This window comes from Rhinopithecus bieti, unplaced genomic scaffold (assembly GCF_001698545.2).
Source record: "Rhinopithecus bieti isolate Rb0 unplaced genomic scaffold, ASM169854v2 scaffold_5477, whole genome shotgun sequence".
In the NCBI taxonomy this organism is placed as follows: Eukaryota; Metazoa; Chordata; class Mammalia; order Primates; family Cercopithecidae; genus Rhinopithecus; species Rhinopithecus bieti.
In genome coordinates this window covers 523155-549250 of record NW_016804788.1, presented here as the reverse complement: position 1 = coordinate 549250, position 26096 = coordinate 523155, and positions in this window count along the sequence as shown.

Here is a 26096-nt window from a genome sequence, read left to right as displayed (position 1 = left end):
CACACCGAAAAACAAAACACATATGACCATCTGAATAGATTCAGAAAAAGCTTTAGACCACATGCAGCACCTATTCGTGATGAAAACTCTCATAAAACTCAACGTCCTCAACCCTAAAAAGGTCTCTAAAGAAATGATCAAATAATTACACACACAAACATACATATATAATTTTGCTCTATCCATATATATGTATACACACATATATATGCCTATACACATATATACATATGTATATATGCATATACATACATATACATGCATATATGTATATATGAACACGATGTGTTTATGTGTATATGTGTATATATGTATATGTATGCATATGTGTGTATATATGCATATATAGGGGTACATATATGCATATATGTGTGTATATATACATATATAGATAGAGCAAGATTATATATGTATGTGTGTGTAATTATTTGATTATTTCTTTAGAGACCTTTTTAGGGTCTCTATGTATAGATATATATACACACCTATATGCATATATATGTATAAACATATATATATATGAAGAAAAGGCTGAATGCCTATGTCCTAGGGTCATGGAAAAGATACAGCCCTAACCAATGAAATGAGATAGAGAAAGAAATAAAGATGTAAAGGTTAGAAAGGAAGATATATATATACATGTAAAACAGAATTATATATGTGTATATATATATTTCTATATATACATATATAAGCCTGTTTTTATTTGCAGCTGACATGACTGCCTGTGTAGAAGTGTAGAAAATTTTTTTTTTTTGGATAGAGTCTCACTCTGCCGCCCAGGCTGGAGTGCAGTGGCATGATGTCAGCTCCCTGCAACCTCTGCTTCCCAGGTTCAAGCAATTCTTGTGCCTCAGCCTCCTGAGTAGCTGGGACTACAGGTATGCGCCACCACTCCCAGCTAACTTTTTGTATTTTAGTAGAGATGGGGTTTCTCTATGTTGCACAGGCTGGTCTCACACTCCTGACCTCAAGTGATCCACACCCCTGGGCCTCCCAAAGTGCTGGGATTACAGGCATGAGCTACTGTGCCTGGCCTAGAAACTGTTTTAAAAGCCTGTAAAAAAAGGAACTATCACTTATATGTGAGCACAATAAGAATTACAAGATACAAGGTTAATACATACATAATTCATTGTATTTCTTCATACTAACACTGAATTATAAATGAAATTTAAATGACAAAGTTCCATCATCATATGCATCAAATATATGAAATACTTAGGGACAAATTTAATAAAATATTTGCAAGATTTTCATGCTGAAAATTATGAAAACTTAATGAGATAAATAAAAAATCTAAATAAATTGACACATATACCATATTTAGGAATCAGAAGACTTAATTATGTAAGGATGTCTCTTCTCCCCAGATTTATCTATATATTCAGTGCACTCTTGATCAAAACTACTCTACATTCTTAGTAGACATTAGGAAGCTAATTCTAAAACGTATATTGAAAAGATAAGGATCTAGTTTAGCCAAGACAATTTTGAAAAGAATAAAACTGGAGGACATACACTATCCGATTTCAAGCATTGCCACATCACAACAATCAAAATAGTGTGGTATTGGAGAAAGAATATTTGTGTCAATTAATGGAACAGAACAGAATCCAAACAGGGATCGACCCACAAACACATGGTTAAATGATTTTTGGTACAGGTGCCAAAATATTCAAGGAAGAACAGATAGTCTTTAAAATAAATACAAGCGCAAGGATTGGACAGCCTTAGCCCATGTCTCAGACTATATGACCAAACTAACATGAAATAGACCATGGAGCTCAATACAAATCTATAAAACTTGAAGAAATCATAAGAGAATGGTTGTGTGACTTCTGATTATGCAAACTTTCCTCAGATAGGATATAACATGCATGAAAAATACAAGAAAAAAAGGATGGAATTAACTTTATCAAAACTAAACCTTTAACTCTTTGAAAGACTGTTAACAAAATGAAGATAAGCAACACACTGGAGAAATTATTTGCAAAACATATAGCTGATAAAGAGTTTGTATGACAACGCACAGAGCACTTTTACAACTCAACAATAAGAAAGCATCCTATTTAAAAACAGGCAAACACATTTACATAGATGTTCATTTAAGGAAGAGAAAGAGGAAGTACATGAAACAGTGCTCATCATCATTAGGGAAATGCAAATTAAAACCAAGATAATCTACTACTACACACCAATTAAAACCCCAAAATACAGAGTGTTGGAAAGATGTGGAACAGTAAGAACTCTCATACTTTGTTGGGAGGAGCGCAAAATGGTACAGTCATTTTGAAAAATAATTCCACAGTTTCTTACAAAGTTAAAAATACATCTGCCGCATGACTTAGCAATCACAGTCTTAGGTGTGTACCTCAGAAAAGTGCTTAAACATATGTGGGACATTCAGCAATTCAGGGTTGACAAAGAACCAATAATCAACAGGCAGTAACATGGACACATCTCAAAGACATTCAGCCAAGTCATAGAAGCCAGACTCATGGGGCCACATGCTGTGTAATTTTATTTATACGACATTTTGAATCATGCCAAATTGTAGGGACAGAGCTCAGATCAATCGTTGTCCGGGACTGCTGGTTGAAAGAGATGACTTACATAAAAACGTGAGAAAATAACTTTTAGTAGGATTGAAACTTTTCTATCTCAATTGTCATAATGGGTACATGATTCTGTATATTTGTCAAAATTCATAGAACTGTGTGCCTAAAAATGGTGACTTTAATGAATGCAAATTTTACTTCAATAAAACAGACCCCCAAATACTTAGAGGATTCAGTCAGACGTTGAAGTGCCTTCGGAGTCATCAGGGAAGACTTCTTCAGCAATTTAACACGTACAACTAAGTTTTATCACATCTACTGTAACTTTTCTGGAGTGTTGGGCATACTTCAGGTACTCAAACAGTAGTACTAGTTATTTTCTCACTAGAAAACACCATGCCACAGCCAAATAAGTTTTCAGAATGTGTACAGTAGCATTGAGGTAGGAGGTGGCACTCAACTCTGTAGGCAGGGCTCAGACACGGGACCAAATTGAGGACTAGCCAAAACAGGGTCTGAGCAGAAACAGCTTTCCACAAGACACACCCACCAGTGTCCACGCCACTTTACCATTGCCATGGCAAACCCTAGGAGTTACTTCCCCTTTCCATGACAATGATCCAGTGACTCAGAAGTAAGTACCCCTTCCCTAGAAAGTTCTCCATAAACAACCCCTTAATCTACATGCAGTTAAAAGTGGGTATAAATATGACCGCAGAACTGAGCTGCCAATCTGCCTATGGCACAGCCCTGCTTCTCGGGAGCAGTCACAGAGCTGTAACACTGTCACTTCAATAAAGCTGTGTCCTTCTACCTCTGGCTTACCATTGAATTCTTTCCTGGGTAAAGGCAAGAACCCCCACGCGCTAATCCTCACTTTGGGGCTTGCCTGTCTAGCATCAGAATTAATAATGAGGATTTAACAATATATTATCTGTTCAGTTGTTTTTGACAAGAATATATAAACATGCATATTCATAGCTTTTAGCCTTATTACCTTCAAAGGTGAACCTAATCTAGCTAACTTCTGAACCCTTGAAATGTGGGTAGGATAATGCCTGGTGGAGTTTGATAATTAGATTGGTTGAATGGATGAACATTCCAAAGAGCAAAGAATTAAAAGAGAGGTAGAAATGCTATATTTGAAGCAGATTAGAATAATTTGCAGATAAAGAATAAAGGCATCTGGGGCCACCTAACAGATATCTTAGGCATATGTGTGAGCTTCATGAATTGGATCCTGCTTTGGTAATTCTTAAGAGGATAAAGAAAAGGTATACATGTCGTCAACTATTCATTTGTTGCTTACTTACTGACATAATATTTCATCACTCATTTTCCAGACTGAAATTTCTTTGACTTTTTAATCTTAATTAGGTTCTAATGTGTGGTAGCCTAACTTTACATAGGCAGTTTTTTTTTTTTTTTATTTATCCAGAGAACTGTTAATGTACATTTCTTATGTGCCAGCAACTCAGCTAGTAAACAAGGCTATCATTATGCATGCGATGCAGTTCTACCCTTGAAAGAACCTGATTCTCCTGGAAGTGGTGGGAACTGGTGATAGACCACCAGGTTGTGATAGGATAGACCACCAGGCTGTGATAGGATAGACCACCAGGCTGTGATAGGATAGACCACCAGGCTGTGATAGAAGCAACTGTGGGATGTTGAGGGCTTCGTGGACATGTTAACATATGATGTGCTCTGGGAAAAGGGTTCTAGCATTTGTGCCAAAGAAAACAATGAAGATGGTGAAGACTTGATGAAAGACATTCTGAGCAGACAGAAAGGCATGCCGGGCACCTCTGGTGTAGATCAGTATGAATGGCGGTATGGGAAGTGAGATGCAAAGGATGAGGGCTGGCTAGGAGAGGTGTACAGAGGTCAGGTCACTAAGGGCTGTGTATTCCATGCTAGAGAGTCTTCCAGAGCCTGAGAGAAGTCACGGAAGGATCTCACCAAGGGCAGGACATGATTTGCTTTGTGTGTGAGAAAGTTCAAGGACAGGCTGAAGGGGATCAGAGAGTTTGCTTTAGAGGCTGTTGGGATCAAGAACTGAGACATCCTACCCCAAATTGATGTGGGCCTAACAGGAGACTTTAAAACTCAGCATGAAACAACTTCTGGATTTCATATGAAACAATGACAAGCTAAAATTACCTTTTTTTTTTTTTTTTTTTTGAGACAGAGTCTCTGTCACCCAGGCTGGAATGCAGTGGTGGGATCACAGATCACTGTGGTCTCGCCTCCCAGGCTCAAGCAATCCTCCCATCTCAGCCCTCCAAGTAGCTGTGACCACAGTCACAGGCCAACACACTGGGCTAATTTTTATTTTTTTTTGTAGAGCTGGGGGTCTCACTATGTTGCCCAGGCTGGTAAAATTACAGAAATTTTATAAAAGTATGTCTGCAAAAACAATACGTATTGGAATCTGCAATATGCATTTAAAGTAGTGATCAGAGGAAAACAAAGGTAACCCCAAGTATTTAATCAGTTAAAAAGGGAAGACTAGGCTGGGCACAGTGGCTCATGCCTGTAATCCCAGCACTTTGGGAGGCCGAGGCAGGTAGATCACGATGTCAGGAGAACAAGGCCATCCTGGCTAACACGGTGAAACCCCATCTCTACTAAAAAACAAAAACAAAAACAAAAAATTAGCCAGGCCTGGTGGTGGGCACCTATAGTCCCAGCTACTCAGGAGGCTGAGTCAGGAGAATGACATGACATGAACCCGGGAGGCGGAGCTTGCAGTGAGCCAAGATTGCACCACTGCACTCCAGCCTGGGCAACACTGTGAAACTCTGTCTCAAGAAAAAAAAAAAAAAAAAGGAAAGACTAAAAGTGGGATTAAATTCCCGCCTCATAAAATAGTAAAAGAGTGACACATTAAACCAAAGAAAACATAAGGAATTACATCATAAAAATAATCATGCGAATAAATGAAAAAAACAATAGGAAAACAGCAAATCTAATTTATGAATTTAAACATTGTATTTGAAAAAACAGCAGAATAGACCACTGCCGAATTTAATGCATAAAAAAGGATAAAAAGCAAACGTACAAGATAAGACATGACAAGGGCAGAAATAACTAATGAAAATGAAGGCATGATAAAAAATCATGAGACTACTTTGATGACATTTATGCAAATTAATTTTATATATTGCTCAACGATAGGCTGCTGGAAAATTAGAAAGTTGAGGAGTTACACGGACCAATTTCCATGGAAGAACTAGAGAAAACTATAAAGAAATGAGAAAGCAAGAGCTATAGAGTTTCAAAGAGGATTTCTATCAAATCTTAAAACACAAATATTCCCAATGGTCTAAAATTACTCTAGAGCAATAAAAGAGAAGAAAACCTTTGTAACTTATCTTTATGAGGCAAATATTATATTGATGCCTAAAAGAGATGAAGCCAGTACAAAGAAATGAGGGTACAGACCAATATATTTTATAAATATCAGTGCAATAATTTTAAACATAACCTTAGCCATTTGAATTCATCATCACTATGAAAAAATAATACTCCATGACCAACTTGCATTCCAGAAATGCGAATTCAGTTCAATATTAGAAATTCAGTTATATGTAATATTAATAAATCTAAGGAAAAATATACGGTCATCTTCAAAGCTGTGTAGAGGTCTTTTGCCAAAACTTAACACTTATTTATGATACAACACTAAGAAAACAGAAACTGTGGAATAGTTTAACAATGTATGTATATATGTATAATTTTATGTGGATATAGATATGTATGTACATGTACATATTCTGTGCTGTATACACTTACTGCGTGTACAGCACTGTGTATGTTTGCTATAGATGTATGTTTGTGTGCATATGTGTATTTTTAGATCTTCGTCTTAAAGCTAATATCTTATTTACTGGAGAAAAAACGCTACTAGAATCACAACTAAGATCTGAAACAAGACAAGCATACCCTGTATTGCCAGGACGATTCAATTTGATACTGAAGGCATTAGCCAGTATAATTGAATAAAATAAACCAACTAGAAATATAAAAATGTATAAAGAAAGCATACAGCTACCTGTATTGCAGATGTTACCATGGTATACCTAGAAAATCCCAAAGAATATATAATAAAACTTACAAAACACTAAAATAATTCAGTGAAATAACAGACTATAAAATTAGCATACAAAACCCCATAGCCCTCATATAAATAAACGTATACAGAGAACATAATGGGAGAGAAAATATATATTTAAAGTAGCAATAAAGATGAGTAAAACCTAGAAATAAAGTTAAAAAGAAATATAAAAAGTCTTTTACAAGGTAAATATAAAAACAGTTCCTGAAAGACAAGAGATGTGAAGAAATGGAAAGCTGTCCCTTATTCTAAGAGAAAAGGACTCAACATTATAAAGATGTCAATTTAAGTTCAATCAATTTCAATGCAATCCTAATAGAAAACTCTACAAGCTATTTTATGAAGTTAGATAATTTGATGCAAAAGTTCATATGGAAAAACACACATGAAAGAATACCTAGGTGTACAATGAAAAAGAAAAATCTATGAGTGGGAGCCAACCATGTCAGATAGTCAAACAGATAGACTTTAAAATAAGTCTCCAGTATTTAAATATCATGGCACTGATTCATGAATAGACGAATACACAAGTAGAACTGAAGAGCAAGTCCAGAGTCAGACCCAAATACTTACGGAAACATAGAATATTGCCAAAATGTTATCTCAAATAACAGAGGTAAACATGGAGTCTTCAATGCATGGTGTTTGGACAAGTGGGTAGTCATTTGCAAAAATATAATGTTACATCAAATATCAGCCCATAAACAAGAACAAATGCCAAGTGGATTAGGGATATAAAGGTAAAAATCAAAGCTATACAAGCACTAGAAAATAACGTGAATTAATTCATCATTAACACTGGTGTAGGAGATGACTCTCTAACAATAAATAATCTATAGCTGATAAAAAAATGGATAAATTCAACTACAGAAAAATTTCTTTTTTAAATATGAATGACTTTGGCCGGGTGCGGTGGCTCAAGCAATCCAGCACTTTGGGAAGGCCAAGACGGGTTGGGATCACAGAGGTCAGGAATCCCCGGAGACCCATCCTGGGCTAACCCGGTGAACCCCGTCTTCCTACTAAAAAAATACAAAAAAAACAGCCGGGCGTGGTGGGCGGCGCCTGTATCCCAGCTCTCGGGAGGCCTGAGGCGGGAGAATGGCAATGGAACCTGGGAGGCGGAGCCCTTGCAGTGAGCCTGAAGATGCCGGCCACTGCACTCCCAGCCTGGGGCGACCAGAGCCAGACTCCGTCTCAAAAAAAAAAAAAAAAAAAAAAAAAAAAAAAAAAAAAAAGAATGACTTTTAGAACTTAAATTCACTTTTAAAAAATAAAAGTATTCCATTCTATCTACACACCACATTTTCCTCATCTCTGTATCTGTTGATGGACATTTAGGTTGCTTCCTGTCTTGGGTATTTTGAACAGTGCCACAATGAACATGGGTGTGCTGACATTTCTTCAAGATCTCGATTCAAATTATTTTGGATAAATACCAGACGTGGGATTGCTAGATCATATGACAGCTCTATTTTTAAATTTTGAGGACTCTTTATAGAATAATATTCCATCTCAAGAAATAAAGCAATTCTGTAATATGCAACACCATGGATGAGCCTTGAGGAAATGCTAAGTGAAATAAATCAGTTACCTAAATAAGCCAGAAAGGCAAATACTGCATGATTCCACTTATATATCTAACATAGTCAAATTCATAAAATCAAGGAGTAAATGGTGGTTGTCCGGGGCTATAGAAGGGGGAAAATGGGAAGTTGCTAATCAAGGAGAATAAAGTTTCAGTCCAGCAAAGATGAATTTAATTCTAAAGGTCTGCTGTCCAGCATTGTACGTGTAGTTGATGATACTACATTTTACACTTAAAAACATGCTAAGAGGACAGGTCTCGTAGATGTTCTTATCAAAATATAAATTAAAATAAATGCATCATAGAAACATCATAAGCATAAGCAAAAGCCAGGTTTCACTCTGGGAGGAAAAAGTCTCCGCATATACCACAGGCAAAGGGTTAACACTCCCAATCTAGGAAGAACACTTAAATATTGTGGGGCAAAGGACTAACGATGCAGTAGAGAAATGGAAAACTGCAATGAACCATTAGGTCACCAAAACAGAGATGACAATTTCCTTCAAGCATACCAACAAAATATTCACTTATATTTCTCATTTTTAGAGAAATACAAGTTAAAACAACCCTGAGATATAATTTCTCACCAGTTAGACTGGTACAAATCATTGAAAATTAAACAACACATTCTGCTTGTGAGGCTGTCAGGAATAAGGCATTCTCAAACTTGATTGATGAGAATGCCGACTGTTTCAACCCATCCGGAAGAAAACTTGCAGATACTTAAAAGAGTCCAACCAAAAAAACGACCTACATCTGCACTTAACCTTTGACTCAGCAATCCCACCTCTAAGAGTCTACCCTCAAGCTGCAGCACCAACAGTACAGAAATACAAATGCACATGGTTATATTTTGTAGCATTGTTTGCAATTACAAAATACTGAAAACATCGATTCCTATATAGGGAGGGTGTTTCAGCAACTAATAATTTATGAATGAATAAACTGAGGTGCCTCTACAAAATAGGGCATTTTTCAGCTGCTTAAAATAATCTTTATAAACTCATATGAAGTGGTGTATACCAGGACATAATGTTAAATAAAAAAGGAAAGCACAAAAGGCTACTTACAGGATGCTACCCTTTATGTAAAAAAGGACGTACAAAGTATACATTTATTTGCTCATTTATACAACGAGAAATGCAGGAAGTATACATGAGAAGGGGATTGATTACCTACAGTGTGTAGGAGGAAAAGGCATGGGGAGAGATGTGAGTAGAAATGGGAGGGAGGAGTAGGGATGAAGAGAAAGGGATGCATCTGTCTCTTATAGCTCTGACTTTTCAGAGTTCCACTTATCCTTCATATACCCAGAATTAAACAAAGAACTAAAAGCCACTAGCATGTGAGCTGAACCAAAAATAAAGTGTTAAGATTAACAAGTGAATCTATCTGAATGAATAACATGAGTGCCCTGAAAGGGGTGGCTAACTTTGTAAAGGATACCTTGACTGGATATTGTAAAGCTAAAGACTGTTCTACCTTAAGGATGTAATCTAGTGGATGCTTTTTCCAGAGATATGGGTAAACAATTCTCAAACTATATTTATTGTGAAACTCAACAAATAAACATATTGTAGATAATAAGATAATAAGTTATGGTGAGATAATAAGCTTACAACTAAGAAAAGGGGAGGGCCGGGCACTGTGGCTCACGCCTGTAATCTCAGCACTTTGGGAGGCCGAGGCGGGCGGATCAAGAGGTCAGGAGATTGAGACCATCCTGGCTAACACGGTGAAACACCATCTCTACTAAAAAATACAAAAAAAAATAGCCTGGCATGGTGGCGGGCGCCTGTAGTCCCAGCTACTCTGTAGGCTGAGGCAGGAGAATGGCGTGAACCCGGGAGGTGGAGCTTGCAGTGAGCCGAGATCCCGCCACTGCACTCCAGCCTGGGCGACAGAGTGAGGCTCTGTCTCAAAGGGGGAAAAAAAAAAAAAAAAAAAGGGTGGGGGGCGGTACTGGAATGAACTGTGCGCCTTGGTGTAGAATTTTAGTGATCCTGTCCTCACAAGACATGCATATATACACAAATGCATGCATACATACAGAAAGATGATACAGAAACGAGGCATACGTGTATCACTGAGTTAGTATACATACATGTATTTCATAACTGTCTGCTGAGAAGGCCTGGAAGAAATGACATGCTGTGATTTCTCCTATCTTAAAAAAGTCAATAAAAAGCGATGTCTTGACCTGCATCTCTGCATTTGCCTTCTCTCCTTTGTGGCAAAGCTCAATAGAGACATCTGTACTCATCTATCTTCAATTCCTCTCCTTCCAGCCTCTGTTAAATTTATAGCTATCTGGCTTTCACCTCTACCACTTGAAACTGAAACAAATAAACAAACAAACAAACGCTCCTGTTAACATCATCAGTAACAGATGCTTTCTAAAGCACAGGGTCAGTCCCCAGTCCACGTCATTTTTGACTGGCCAATATCATTTGACACACTCCGGAACTCCAGGTTGGCATACACAGCTGTGTATACGGCATCTGCCCTTGGATCGTCAATACAGGTCTCCCAAACAACCTGTCTTCAAACCAGCTCTCTGAAACTCTACTCAAAACCTGTTTCTCCTACAGCCTTCACCATCTGAATACAAGGAACTTCATCCTGCAAGTTTCTTAGGCCAAACACCAGCATCATTCTTGACTCCTCTTTCTCTCCCAACCCATCAGCAGGGGTGCTAGATGGGAAGCTCTCCCACGGCCTCCAGCACACAGTCCTAGTCCAGGCTGTCTTCACTTTCTCCAGTTTTACTGGAATACCTCTCATCCTCTACTGTCATCCCCTTTGCCAACTCAGTAGCCATAGTAAACTTTTAATAGTAAACTTTATATTGAATATGACATATTTTGGCTTGATGGATTTTGCAACATAAACACCCTTGAGTGACCATAACCCAGAGGAAGAAATAACATGTTACAAGCTTCCCAAAACAAGTGTTAGGCCCAGCATCTTCACAAAATAATGACTATGCTAACTTGTCTCTATTGGTAAATTTTTAAAAAATCAGGCTTGAACCTTGAATAAATGGAATTATAAAATGTATACTCTATTTGGATTCCTTAGAACAAAATTATTCCTGAGATTTATCGATGTTGTTCAATTATAATAGAAGTTAGTTTTATTTTCTCATTGAGGGATAGATTCCATTTTATGACTACTCCAAAATCTATTCATCTACATGAACCATTTTGTAATTTATTTTAACTGACAAGTACAATTGTATACATTTATGGTATACAACATATCGTTTTAATACACACACATTATGGAATGACTAAATCAACTTTTATTTCTTTCCAGTTTTAGGCTACTCTGAATTATTTTGTTACTGGCAATGTATAATATCCTTCGGTTAATAAATATATGTGTTTGAGTATTTTGTAGAAGTGGAATGTTGGCCTATAAAATAGACATAGTTTCAGTTTTGTAGAAACTTCAAGAGTTGTCCAAAGTGTTTGTGCCAATTTATCTCCCATCAGTAGTTGCTTCTCACCCTCATGAACACTTGATATGTTCAGTATTTAATTTTAAGCCACTCTGGTGGGTCTTAATTTCTCTGACTCCAATAATTTAAAAAGTCAGCATTTTATGAATGTGTCAGCTCTTTGTAAATCTTGTTCTGCCTATATTTCTATTAGGTGGTTTGTTGCTAATGGGGGTCTGCAGGAGGAATTCTTTATATATTCTGTTTCTGAGTGGTTTTATTTAGGTTGAGAATTACTAATATCACCTCTCATTCTGTGGACTGAATTTTCACTCCCTTAATAAAATCATTTTATGATACAAAGTATCACTTTCGTGTATTTTATAGGTAGTTCTCTTTAGGTTAGCCCTTTTATTTTTTATCCTATGTGAGAAATCTGTGTCAGTGCTAATTTCATAAAATATATGGAACTGGAATAGATTTTTATGTATAATTTGATGTGTCAAGATTTTTGAAAATGAGTATCCAATTGGCCTAGCATCATTTGTTATAAAAATCTCCTTTCTGCACTTTACTGCAGTACAATCATTGTCACAAATCAAATAATAGAACATTTGGGAGTTTGGTTCTGGGCTTCTTATTCTGTTCTGTCTGTTTATTTAATGCTCAACCAACGCTCAGTGGTTTTGATGATTTTACCTATATTACACGTCTTGATATTTGGTATCACAAACCCTCTAATTTTGTTATTCTCATATAAGGTTAGTTACCCTTAACCCTTTGAATACACATACGAATTTTAGAATCAGTATGCCAATGACAATAAATAAATAAACAAACAAATAGGCAAACTACCTTCTGGTATTTTCATTAGAGTTGCATCAAATGTTTTGATCAATAGGTGCAGAACTTTGCATATTAAGTGAAGTTCTGTTCACACTGAGTCTTCCAATCAAAGAAGTCTCTCTACGTAGACTTTAATTCATGTTCATTGTGTTTTATAGTTTTCTGCTTATAGACTATGAACATCTTTGTTAGTAGTATCATATACACTTAGTGCTTTATATTTTAAATAGTATTAGTTTAAAATTTCATTTTCTAATTATTTACTATAGCAATACAGTATTTACACAGAAATACAATTAATATTTAGGCTGACCTTCTATTAGGTTTGTGCTAAATGTATAGTTTCAATTTATTTAGATTGCATATTGAGATATTCTAAAACTCATATTTTAGTTCTTACTTTCAAATCACTATAATTTCATTCTTTTTTTTTTTTCATGCTTTATTTTTCGGGCTGTGACTTTCATTGTGACTTTCATACAATGCTGCATAGAAATGGTGGGAGGAAACATCCTTGTTTCTATCCAGACCTCAGAAGAAACATTTTTAGTAATTTATGATTAAGGGAGTCTCCTTCGCCTCCTAGCTTGTCAATGTGTTTATAGTTGCTAACTGTTGACTTTGTCATATGCTTTTTTGGCATAGATTGAGATGACCTTAAATTTTGCTTTTTTATTTAATGAGAAAATATATATCAAGTGATTACCTAGTATTTAAAAAAATAAAAATAAATGCTTTCAGAAATAAGCTCACATGATTATGACTTGGCATCCTCTTTACATATTGGTAAATTCAGTTTGCTATTATTTTTATTTTAAAATCTGTTTTCATGAGGAAAATTGGTTTATAGCTTCTGGTTTTCCTACCTTGTCATGTCCTTGTAATATTGTGGTTTTCATAGATAAGTTGTTTCATAAAAGAAGTTGAAAACATCTCCCCTTCTTTTTTCATTGTCATTTTGTAAAGGAGTATGAAAAGAATGTTGTTATTTCCTTCTTAAACATTTGGATGGACTCACTAGTAAAGCCAACTGGTCTTGCAGATTTCTTTGTGGGAAGTTTTTAGCATAGTTTCAAGATCTTGAATAAGTGTAGAATTGTTCAAATTTTCTATTTCTTTTGTGCCTGTAAAAGTATGTTTTTTCTATGAATTTATCCATTTTATCTTTAAATTGGTAATTATTTGGTATATTTTCTTATTTTTTAAAGTCTGCAAAAATTGCAGGTTTTTTTTTTTGTAGTCCACTGTTAAATCATAAATATTAACTTGCGCTTTATCTCTTTATCAATGTTGCTAGGATTGATTGATTTTATTAGTTTTCAAAGAATCAACTTTTACCTCAGTGATTTTATATTGTATATTATCTTCTGATTTTATTAATCTATTATGTTTATTAAACAGCATTTAGACAATATCTGTCCTTTGAGTGCCTATTCCATTTTTATCACTGGCATATTACAGATTATAAATATTTTAATGTTTATTTTTCATCCCAACTACTCTTGCTTTTATCTCCTTTCTTACTAACCAAGCATTTTTTAAAATTATGCCACAACAAGCTTGTAGTTGTAATTTATTCTCCCATTTCAGTGTTATTATTACTAGTCATTACATTTGCACCTTTGATTTAATAAAGACTAACATAAATCATTACTTGAACTTCATTCTTCTATCATGGACATAATATTCCTATGTCTCTACCACCTTCTATGAAATAATTGTCATAAAGCACTAAAGCAGAAAAACAAAGATTAAAAAACAACAATTCCATGGCTCTGGAAATCAAGCAAGGAAGACTCAAATTCAGAAGCATTTATTTTGAAAGAATGACTAGATTTTCAGTAAGGCCATATGTTAGGCCGAAGAAAAGTCTTAAGAATGGTGAGAATCAGAGGCCTTGCCATGCCTAGCTCTATCAATTATGGATGTCTATTTGTCTAGGATAAGATTTGGTGTTAGATGTGGTAAACTATTTGAGTTGAATGACTTTCCAAGCTAAAATTCAGAAATCATCTGATGGTACAAAACTCACTGGTAAAAGTAAGTACACAGACAAACTGAGAGTATAACACTACAACTGTGGTGTGTACACTATTCAAATCTTGAGTAGAAAGACTAATGAACATATTAAAAATAATAACTTCTCAAGACACAGACAATATAAGATACAAATAGAACACAAATTTAAACAGCCAGAGGGATGAAGTTAAAATGTAGAACTTTTATTAATTCTCTTTGCTTATTAGTTTATTTGTTTTTGCAATCAGTGTTAAGTTGTCATCACTTTGAAATAATGGGTTCTAAGATGTTATTTGCAAGCCCCATAGCATCCTCAAGTTTAAAACCTACAACAGTAACACCAAAAATAAATGAAAACATACTACCAGAGCAAACCACCTTCACAAAAAGGAAGAGAAGGAAGAAAGACCACAAAACAATCAGAAAGCAAATATTGATACTTACATATCACTAATACCATTGAATATAAATGAATTGAACACTCTGATCAAAAGATACAGAGTGACTGAATGTATTAAAAAAATACAAAACCCAATGATATGTTGTCTACAAGAAACACATTTCACCTATAGATATACACAAGTAGCCAGAAAATAAAGAGATGAAAGAAAATATTCCAGGCAAACAGAAACAAAAAAAGCAGGATTAGTTATACTTATAACAAAATTGGCTTCAAGAGAAAAAATATGAAAAGAATCCTAGAAGGTCATTATATAATGATGAAAGCATCAACTGAGAAAGGGGATATAACAGCTGTAAATACATATGCACCCAACATATATATTTTTTATTTGTTAATAAAAAGTTGTGTTTTTTTTGAAAAGTTAAACAAATTGACAAACCTTTAGCCAGACTAGGATAAAAGAGAGAAGACTCAAATAAATAAAATCAGAGATGAAAAGATAGAAATTATAACTGATACTGCAAAAAGCCAAAGGATCATTAGAGACTACAATAAACTATATGCCAATAAATTGGAAAACCTAAATAAATGAGTAAATTTCTAGACACATACAACCTTCCAAGATTGAATCACGGAGAATTCCACAGTTTAAATAGACCAATAACATGTAATTAGATCAAAGCCGTAATAATAAGTCTCCCAGCAAAGAAAAGTCTGGGACCCAGTGGCTTCACTGCTGAAGTCTACCACACACTTAAAGAACTCATAGCAATCCTACTCAAACAATTTCAAAAAATAGAGGAGGAAACACTTCCAGACTCCAGCTATGAGACCAGTATTATCCTGAACCCCAAACCAAAAAAGACATATCATGAAAACTTCAGACCGTATTTCTGATGAATATTGATGCAAAAATCCTCAACAGAATACTAGTAAACTTACTTCAACAGTGCATTAAAAAGATCATTCATCATGACCAAGTGGGATTTATTCCAGGGATGCAAGGATGGTTCAGCATATGCAAATCAATCAATGCAATACATCATATCAACATTATAAAGGACAAAAGCCATAAAATCATTTCAGTTGATGCTGAAAAGGCATTTGATAAATTCCAACATCCCTTTATGATAAAAACAGTCAAAAAATGGTAGAAGGAAGATACTCCAACACAATAAAAGCCATATATGACAGATCCACAGATAGTATTATACTAAAAGGGAAAATTAAAAGCCTTTTCTCTAAAATCTGGAATAAGACAAGGATGCCAACTTTCACCACTGTTACTCAACATAGTATTAGAAGCCCTAGCTAGAGCAATCAGATAAGAGAAAGAAATAAAGTACATCTGAGTCCAAAATGGAAGAAATCACATTTTTTTTTTGCAGATGATGTGATATTGTATTTGGAAGAATCTAAAGACTCCACCAAAAAACCCCACAACTATTAGAACTGATAAACAAATACAGTAGATTTGCAGGATATAAAATCACCATGCAAAAATAAGTAGCATTTCTATATCCCAACAGCAAACAATCTGAAAAAGAAATCAAAATCATCCCATTTACAATAGCCAAAAATAAAGCAAGGTATCTAGGAATTAACCTAACCAAAAAAGTGAAAAATTTCCACAAAGAAAATTGTAAGACATTGATGCAAGAAATTAAAGGGGACACAAAAAAATGGAAAGATATTTCATATTTATGGGTTGGAAAAATCAATCTTTTGTTACAATGTCCACACTACCCAGAGAAGTCTACAGATTTAATGCAATTCCAGTCAAAATACCAATGACATTCCTCACAGAGGTAGAAAGAAAATCCAAAAATTTATATGAAACCACAAAGACCTAGACTAGCCTAAGACATTCTGGCCAAAAAGAATTACATTACCTGACTTCACATTATACTACAGGGTATAATAACCAAAACAGCATGGTACTGGCATAAAATCAGACACATCGACCCATGGAACAGAATAGAGAATCCAGAAATAAACGTATATACCTACAACGAACTCATTTTTGACAAACGTGCCAATGACACACATTGGGGAAAGGACAGTCTCTTCAATAAATGTTGTTGGGAAAACTGGATATTCACTTGCAAAAGGATAAAACTAGACCCCTATCTCTCTTCATATACAAAAATCAAATCAAAGTGGATGAAAAACTTAAATGTAGGACCTCAAACTATGAAAGTACGAAAATAAAAGTTTGGGGATGCTCTCAGGCCACCAGTATGGACAAAGATTTCCTTTTTTCTTTGAGACACAGTCTCGCTCTGTCATCCAGTCTGGAGTGCAGTGGCATGCTCTCAGCTCACTGCAACCTCCACCTCCAGGCTCAAGGGATTCTCCTACCTCAGCCTCCTAAGCAGCTGGGATTACAGGCGCAGGCCACCATGCCTGGATAATTTTTGTATTTTTAGTAGAGACAAGGTTTTGCTATGTTGGGCTGGGCTCGAACTCCAGGTGATCTGTCCACCTTGGCCTCCCAAAGTGATGGGATCACAGGCATGAGCCAGCATGCTTGGCAAAGATTTCTTGAGTAATATCCATAAAGCACAGACAAACAAAGCAAAAATTGACTGTTGTGATCACATCAAGTTCAAAAGCTTCTGCATAGCAAAGGAAACAATCCAACAAAGTGAAGAGATTGCCTACAGAATGGGAGAAAATATGTGCAAACTACCCATCCAACAAGAAAACAATACTCTGGATATATAAGCAGCTTAAACAACTCAATAGGAAAAAATATCTAATTATCCAATATAAAAAATGAGCAAAAGATCTGAATAGACATTTCTCAAAAAAAAAAAAAAAAAAAGACATTCAAATGGCAAACAGGTATATGAAAAGATGGTCAACATCACTGATCACTAGAGAAATGCAAATCAAAACTATAATAATTTATCATCTCCTCCCAGTAAAAATTGATTTTATCCAAAAGAAAGGCGATATTGAATGCTGGTGAGGATGTGGAGAAAAGAGGAACCCTTGCACACGGTTGCTGGGAATGTAAATTGCAAGGGGAACCCTTGTACACTGTTGCTGTTATGGAGGTTCCTTAAAAACTACAGCTTGAACTACCACAAGATCCAACAATTCTACTACTGGGTATTTATCCAAAGGAAATGAAATCAGTATGTTGAAGAGATATCTGCATTCCCAAGTTCATTGCAGCACTATTCTCAATAGCCAAGATTTGGATGCAACCTAAGTGTCCATCAACAGATGAATGGATACAGAAAATGTGGTACATATAGACAATGGGGTACTATTCAGCTATTTAAAAAATGAGCTCCAGTTATTTGCAATAATATAGATGAAACTGGAGGAAATTATGTTAAGTAAAACACACCAGGCATAGAAAGACAAACTTTGCATGTTCTCACTCATCTGTGGGATCTAAAACTTAAAACAATTGAACTGATGGAGATAGAGAGAATGATGGTTACCAGAGACTGGGAAGGGTAATAGGTGGGGGAAGTGGGGAAAATTAATGGGTACAAAAATACAATTAGATTGAATAAATAAGATTTAGTATTTGATAGCACAGCAGGGTGATTACAATAAACAATACTTTATTGTAAATTTAAAAATAATGAAAATAATAAAACTGGAGGGTTTTAACACAAAAAAAAATTGCTTGAGGTGATGGATGCCCCATTTACCCTAATGTGACTTTTATGCACTGTATGCTTGTATCAAAATACTTGATGTACTTCATATATATATATATATATATATATACACACACACACACATACACACACACATGCATCTACTATGTACCCATAAAATAAAAAATATAAAATAAACTTTAAAGGGGAGGAGAAATAGAATGAGGAAAAATACATACCCAAAGAAATGCTGAATGGAAACTTTACACATTTGAATAAAAAGCAAGTGCTTATCTTGAAGGTCAATGAGCCCCAAATAAAATTAAGAGAAAGACAGTTACATCTACATACATTGTAGTCAAATTGCTGAAAGATGAAAATACTAAAAATGACAAGAGAAAAATTATTACGACCTAAGGATAAACAGCAATAAGTGTAACAGCTGACTTTCCATCAGAAGCAATGGAGACCAGAAGGCATCATGATGACTTAACTCAAGGTGCTGAAAAAAATAAAACATGTAGCAAGACTTCTGTCCATTAAAAATAGTTTTCTAAAATGATGGTAAATAAAGGACAGTTCAGGGCCAATAAACATTAAGAGAATCAATTGCTAGCATAGCTATTCTAGAAAATCTACGAATGGAAATTCCTCCTATGGAAAGGAAAATGACTCTAAATGATAAAACAAATTCACAGGAAGAAATGAACACCAGAAGTACTAAACATCTACATTAAAAAATACTTTTACTCTTTTCTTTATGTATTTTTTGAAATACAAGATTATTTAAAACAATTAAAAGAGTATATTTTTGGATTTTAACCATCTAAGTGTGTATGTGTATGAATGTGACATATATGAAAATAGTATGAAATAAAGGGGAAAGGGTAGATCTATATTGAAACTACGTTGTTCTCTTTTGCCAGAATATAAACCACTTTTAACTTGTAGATGTTTTTTACTTATTTTAAATGTATTTGTATATTTATTTAAAAGAACTTTTTAGAGTAGTTTTATATTTATATCAAAATTACTTTGAAGGTACAGAGATTTCCCACATACCTGCTGTCCCCACATAGCCTCCCTGGTTATCAACATTCCCTACCAAAGAGGTACATATTTTGCAATTGAGGAATCTACCATGATACTCCTTTATTACCCCAAATCTACAGTTTACATCAGGGCTCACTCATGGTGCTGGACATTCTGTGGATTTTGACAAATATATAATTGCTTGTATCCACCATTATAGTATAACACAGTGTATTTTCACTGCCCTACAAATTATCTGTAGTCCATCTATTTATCTCTCCCTGCCCCGAGCCCCAGGCAACCACTGAAACTTCTCCTGTCTCTATATCTTTGCCTTCCTCAGAGTGTCATAGAGTTGGAATTACACTGCATGCAGCCTCTTTATTTTTTTTAGAGTTAATAATGAGGAGGATAATTATCGGATTATATGGTAAGAGTATGACTAGTACTCTTAAGTTAGAAACCACCAAAATAACTTCCAAAGTGGCTGTAATGTCTGGCATTCCCACTGGCAATGAATGAAAGTTCCTGTTGTTCCACATCCTTGCCAGCACTTGGTGTTTTAAGTGTTCAATGTTTTGGTCATTCCAATATGTGTATGGTGGCATCTTGTTGTTTGAATTTGCATTTTCCTCATGACATATTATGGAAAACATCTTTTCATATGCTTATTCTCATTTGTACATTTTCTTTGATGAAGTGTCTGTTCAGATCTTTTGCCCATGTTTTAATTAGGTTGCCTGTTTTACTGTTGCTGAGTTTTAAGTGTGCTTTGTATATTTTAGATAACAGAGCTTTGTAAGGTATGCCTTTTGAAAATATTTTCTCACAGTCTCTGGCTTTTTGTTTTCTTGAGGTTCTCTTTCATGGAGCAGAAGTTTTTAATTTTAACAAAGTCTAGCTTATCAATTTTTTCTTACATGGATCATGTCTTTGGTGTTTTATTTAAAACTCATTGCAGATCCCAAGGTCATCTTGGTTTTCCACTATGTTTTTATCTAGGAATTTTTAAGTTTCACATTTTATATTTGTCTGTTTTGAGTTATATTTTGTGAAGGGTATGAGGTGTCTAGACTCACCCTTTCTTATGTGGATGTCCAGTTGTTCTAGCACCATTTGTTGAAAAGACAATATTTTCTCTATTGTATGTCCTTGGTCTTTTGTCAAAGATCAGTTGACAATATTTATGTAGTTTTCTTCCTGAGTTCTCTATTCTGTCCATTCATCTATTTGTCTAAGTCTATTCTTTCACCCTAATCATACTATCTTGATTACTGCAGCTTTACAATAAACCATGAAGTTGGGCAGTGTCATTCCCCCAACTTTGTTTTCCTATAATATTGTGTTGGTTATCCTGAGTCTTTTGCCTCTCCATATAGACTTTAAAATCAGGCTGTCTTGCCAATATCCACAAAATAACTCACTGAGATTTTGACTAGGATTGCATTGAATCTGTAGATGAAATAGAGAAGAACTGACATCTTGTCAATATTGACCTGTGGTAGATTTTGATAACTTACACAACTATACTGTAATCCTTTAAGCAACCACTAAAACAATAAAGTGACAAGACTAAAAGAAGCCACCGAGGAAATAAAGTGACACTAAAACATATTTGTGTAACACACGAAAACACAAATGAAGAAAGAAGAATAAAAATGACATAAGATATGCAATTCAAATAGCAAAACTGTAGGCATAATTCCAACCAGATCAGTAGTTATATCAAATCTTAATAAATCAAACACCCCACTGAAGATGTGGAGGATATGGAACAAGTTAAAAATAAATATCCTACTACACACTGCCTTCAAGAGACAACTTTCACATTCAAAGATGTGAATAGGTCAAAATAAAGAAAATTTAAAATACGTATTTTTTACAAACTGTAAACATGAGATGATTATTTGTTTTTAAGTTTTTATTTGAATTCACCCAGCCTGTTGCACTGCTTTCAGTAAGTTTTGCTCTTCTACAAGTTAGTCTGTTTTACCAAGAGCAGACGTTCTTCAGAATGATGTTTCTAAAAATATTAATCAGACCATGTTACTCAGTCACATTCAAAACTTACCGATGGCTTATCTCATGCTATGTAAAAGTCAGAACTCTTCCAACAGCAGCTATCAGCAACCACAGTAGCCATAAAGCTCACCCTCCACCTGTTGACCTTGTGTCAGATTCAAATCGCTCACTTTGCTCAGCTGCACCGGCTTTCCTGCTGGTCTGCAAACCCTTATCTTCGAGACATTGCATTGCCTGTATTTACTGCTGGGATGGTTCTTCACCCACATCCATATCCAATTGCTTGCTCCCTATCCACTTTCCTCTTTTCACGTAAATATAACTTCCTCAGTGGGGCCTTTCATGACCACCTTATTTAAACTTTTACCTACTTAGCACAGTCCCTTTACTCTTCTTTATTTTCCTCCAGAGCATTTACTGCAATCTAGCTGTAATGTAATTTTACTATTTTGCACCTTATCTAACAACCCAGGCTGGATGAATGGTCCAGGAACGTGCAGGTTTTATTCTATTCAAGTCATTTGAAGATGATTCATGCAAAAACAGTACAGGGTACTTTTTAAGTTTTCAATACATATAACAAATGGATGAATTCTGAACTATTAAAACAGTGTTTTAAATAGTAGATACTTTTTGCATTCATTCAACTCACAGGGTATGTTTTCTTTTTGCAGAACCTTTGTAATTATTTTCTCATTGAGCAGAGTCTACTAAACATGTGAATTGAGGGCCTAAAAAATATTCTACTATGAAGATGGGCTAAACTGTAGAACTGCTAATGTCTTCAATAATATAATGTAAATAGCAATGAAGCCTGGATGTCTACATTTTAACATCTAGATCTTCATCTGTGTCTGTCTGTCTGTCTGTCTATCTATCTATCTATCTGCCTACCTACCTACTTACCTATCTATATGTATGTATATGTTTGTGAGCTTCATATATATGTGAAAAGTATAAAATAAAACATATAAAACATAAATGTATTAGTTTTAAGTTCGCAGCAAAATTAAGAGAAAGTACGGAGTGTTACCATATGCCTCCGGACCCCACACAAGCACAGCCTCCCCACAGCCACATTCCCACTGGAGCCATGCGTTTGGCACAGTCATCTACTTGGACATTTCTTTGTCATCGGAAATTCCCAGTTTGCCATAGGGTTCACTCTTGGTACTGTACATTCAATGGGTTTTGACACATTTATGACAACATGTATCCACCACTGTAATATCACACAGGGTATTTCACTGCCCTAAAAATCCTCCACCTATTCATCCCTCGCCTCTCTCTACACCTGGCAAACATAATCTTTTTCCTGTCACTGTAGTATTGCCTTTTCTAGAATGTCACAGAATTGGAATCACACAGTATGGAACCTTTTCCTATTGGCGTCTTATATATATTGAAGTTTCTTTTATGTTTGTTTATGGCTTGATAATTTCCTTTCAGTACTGAATAATATTTGTCAGGATGTCCCACTTTCAGTATGTTTTAAAATATTCATTATTTCTCAACACTCTGGTTGTTGAGAAACTTTTAATTTTTTTTTTTCCTCAAAAGCACCCTGAAGCACTGGCATGACAGGCGTGGTGTAAGTGAGTACCAGGGTACTTCCAAGTGCTTAGATAACTTTACTGTCAGAGGTTAAATTACACAGTTACGTGAATCAGGCTGCCTTCTTAACTTACATGAAACCACCATTTTCTGAATACTTTTTTCCCCTCAAGATCTTGTTCATGTGTTAAACATTGCATGGAATCACTGCATTAAGACGATTTGGTCACCAAGAAGGTGATGAATCTGTTGGGCCCTTCTTTTGTATTCTGTATTATTATAATATTCCCTGTTAGGCAGACCAGAGTATTAATTCCAGGAGATGCTACATTGTCTTCTTTGCTTTTAACTTATATTTAACTGCCCATGCTGTTGCTTTGAGGTATCTCTCTCCGAAGTGGATACGCTTTTCTTATAACTGAAATTAATTTCTCTTTCTGTTAAACTCATTCTATCATTATATGAACACTAAGCTAGACGGTTATCACGCAAGGATTTAAACTGTAATTCAGCAGATATTATAGGCTTAAAATTATAGTTTGTAGTATCTTCCACATTTGTCTTTCCTTTTCCTTTTTCTCTTTCCTTCTCTGAAAACAGAAAATGAATTTTAAGTCTACCTCTGCAATCTTTTTTTGAAAATCTGTTAAAATCTGAGGTATTGATAAGTTAGATGCCCTTATTCCTTCACTATCTAATTTATGGCAAATTCATCAGAATTGTTATATGCCAAAGAGGCAAAATAAAAAAAAATTAAATACTGAAGGATCAACTGACATGTAAATCACCTAGTTTGCCAGGTAGCTGTAAAAATCAGTAACACAGGCAAAAGCATTTTGTTGTTGCTTTTGAGAAAAAAATAAAGTCGATATCTGAAAGCTTGGTCTTATTTCAAGAAAATATAGAATTACTGTGTTTTTTTCTAGTAGAATGCAATGCAGGGCCATAAGGATATGAGCTGAAGAGAAGGATCATAATCATGGCCTTGCTTATTAAATACTTTATGTACTAAGAGATTTTACTTTGTTTTAATCTTAAATTAATTTGTAGAAAATGTGGACACAAGATAAAGAGAACCTCCTTAAAAACCTGTTGCAATGATCATTTTATGACACTTTGTTTCTCTTGACAGTACTTTGCTGGGGCTTGATGGTAAAATTTGCTGTCAGCACTGGGGATTTGGGCAGCCCCCTTTGTGAACTTAGGCACTCTTGACCTTTGGTTTGGATGCAGATCATTCATTTGATGTTTTATTTTTGGTTCTGATTTCCACTGAAAGTGTGAACCTCAGGGCAAAGGTGTCCCTTGGGCATTTAATTTTTCCGTGAGATGGGGCTACAAAGTCTGACCTATTTCACAAAGATTTCTTTAGAATGAATTCTTGCAAAAAAAGTTTAAGGTGCAAACTAGCTGCAAAGTGGTTTGCATGGTTTGCCTGGGGTGAGGTAGCTCATGGCAGGAACATAAAGACAAGTCCAGTACACTGATCAAAACCCCTCATCACTTATCATTATCAAGTCGGTGGGGGGCTTGGAATCTCCATGAAGTTGTAAATTTTGAGTGCATTCTACTTTTCCATAGACATTCAAGCAATATTAACAAAGGAGCTATTTTGAACTTTGATGAGAGTTATTATACATGTAATTTACATTCATCTTAAATCCAGAAGTATAAAAGAGAAGGGGGGAACATTCTTTAGAAAATCTCAAGGCAAAGACTTTTTTAAAGTTTACATTTTTTATTATTGCTTTAAATCACTCAAAACCAATTCGAGAAACATGTAAAATTTCTAAAATCTAAAGTTTAAGAAGGCTGAAGGTTTTCTGAAGCAGCAGTTAATTCTGGCAAACGGATCTATTGTTTAAAACTAGCAGCACCATGTAATTTTACAGCTGGAATAACATTCGAGATCATTTATTCCTACATCTTAATTTTAATGCTAACAAAACCAAGAGGCAGAAAATTGATGACCTAAGAACACAGTCCACTTGTTCCAAGATGGGATGGAGCCTTGGCCTTGGGTTCTACTCACCACACCATGTGGACAGTCCCTGAAAGTCACTGTCAGCACAGACGCCAGTTTCAGGATAACACAAGGGTCTACACTAGAAAGGTAAGAGACTCACTTTCAAAAACGTTTAAAAGAGGAGAATAAGTTTACTTAATACAAGTAAAAAATATTAGGAAACTCTTCATACTAGCCATCGGGGGAAGGAATGGAGGGTCTGTTTAGTGGTTACTTTATTTCTGGCAGTAGACAAAAGCAACACAGCAATGCTGACATGTGGTCTCCAAGATTTAAATACGGCCTCTAAGGGTGACTTTGGAAATGTTTTAGGTTGCACAGTGCTATCGGTGTCAGAGTTCTAATGCTGCCATTTTGTGTCTGAGTCTCCAAAAGCCCCTTTGTGAATGGGGCAGAGCTGGTAAGTGTACCCCTGATGTACAGATGAGCAAATCACTTGCCACCATCCACAGAGCCGATTTACAACAAATGATATCCAGGGATATCAGAGTTCGGTCCAGTCCCCTACCCAACACACTCATCCAACAAATAACACTTGAGTGTACAGGAGGTAAGAGGCTGAATGTTCTGTAGCTAACACCAGAACATGAAGCGTGTTCTTCAGCATGCAAATGGGTCAGGACATTAGAGGTCAAGTATATTGATCCCTATATGCACACACTGCAAAAAAAAACTGGTATCACGAGTTTGAGAGAGAATGGGACCTACATGCATATCTTTCCTCCTTATAACAGGTGTGTTTGTGAAATCTGTGGAGTACACACATGCACAGACACTGTGTGCATGGATGTGTATATGTGTACATATGTGTGCATTATGTAAGATGTGTGTATGTCTGTGTGTATATGTGTATGTACATG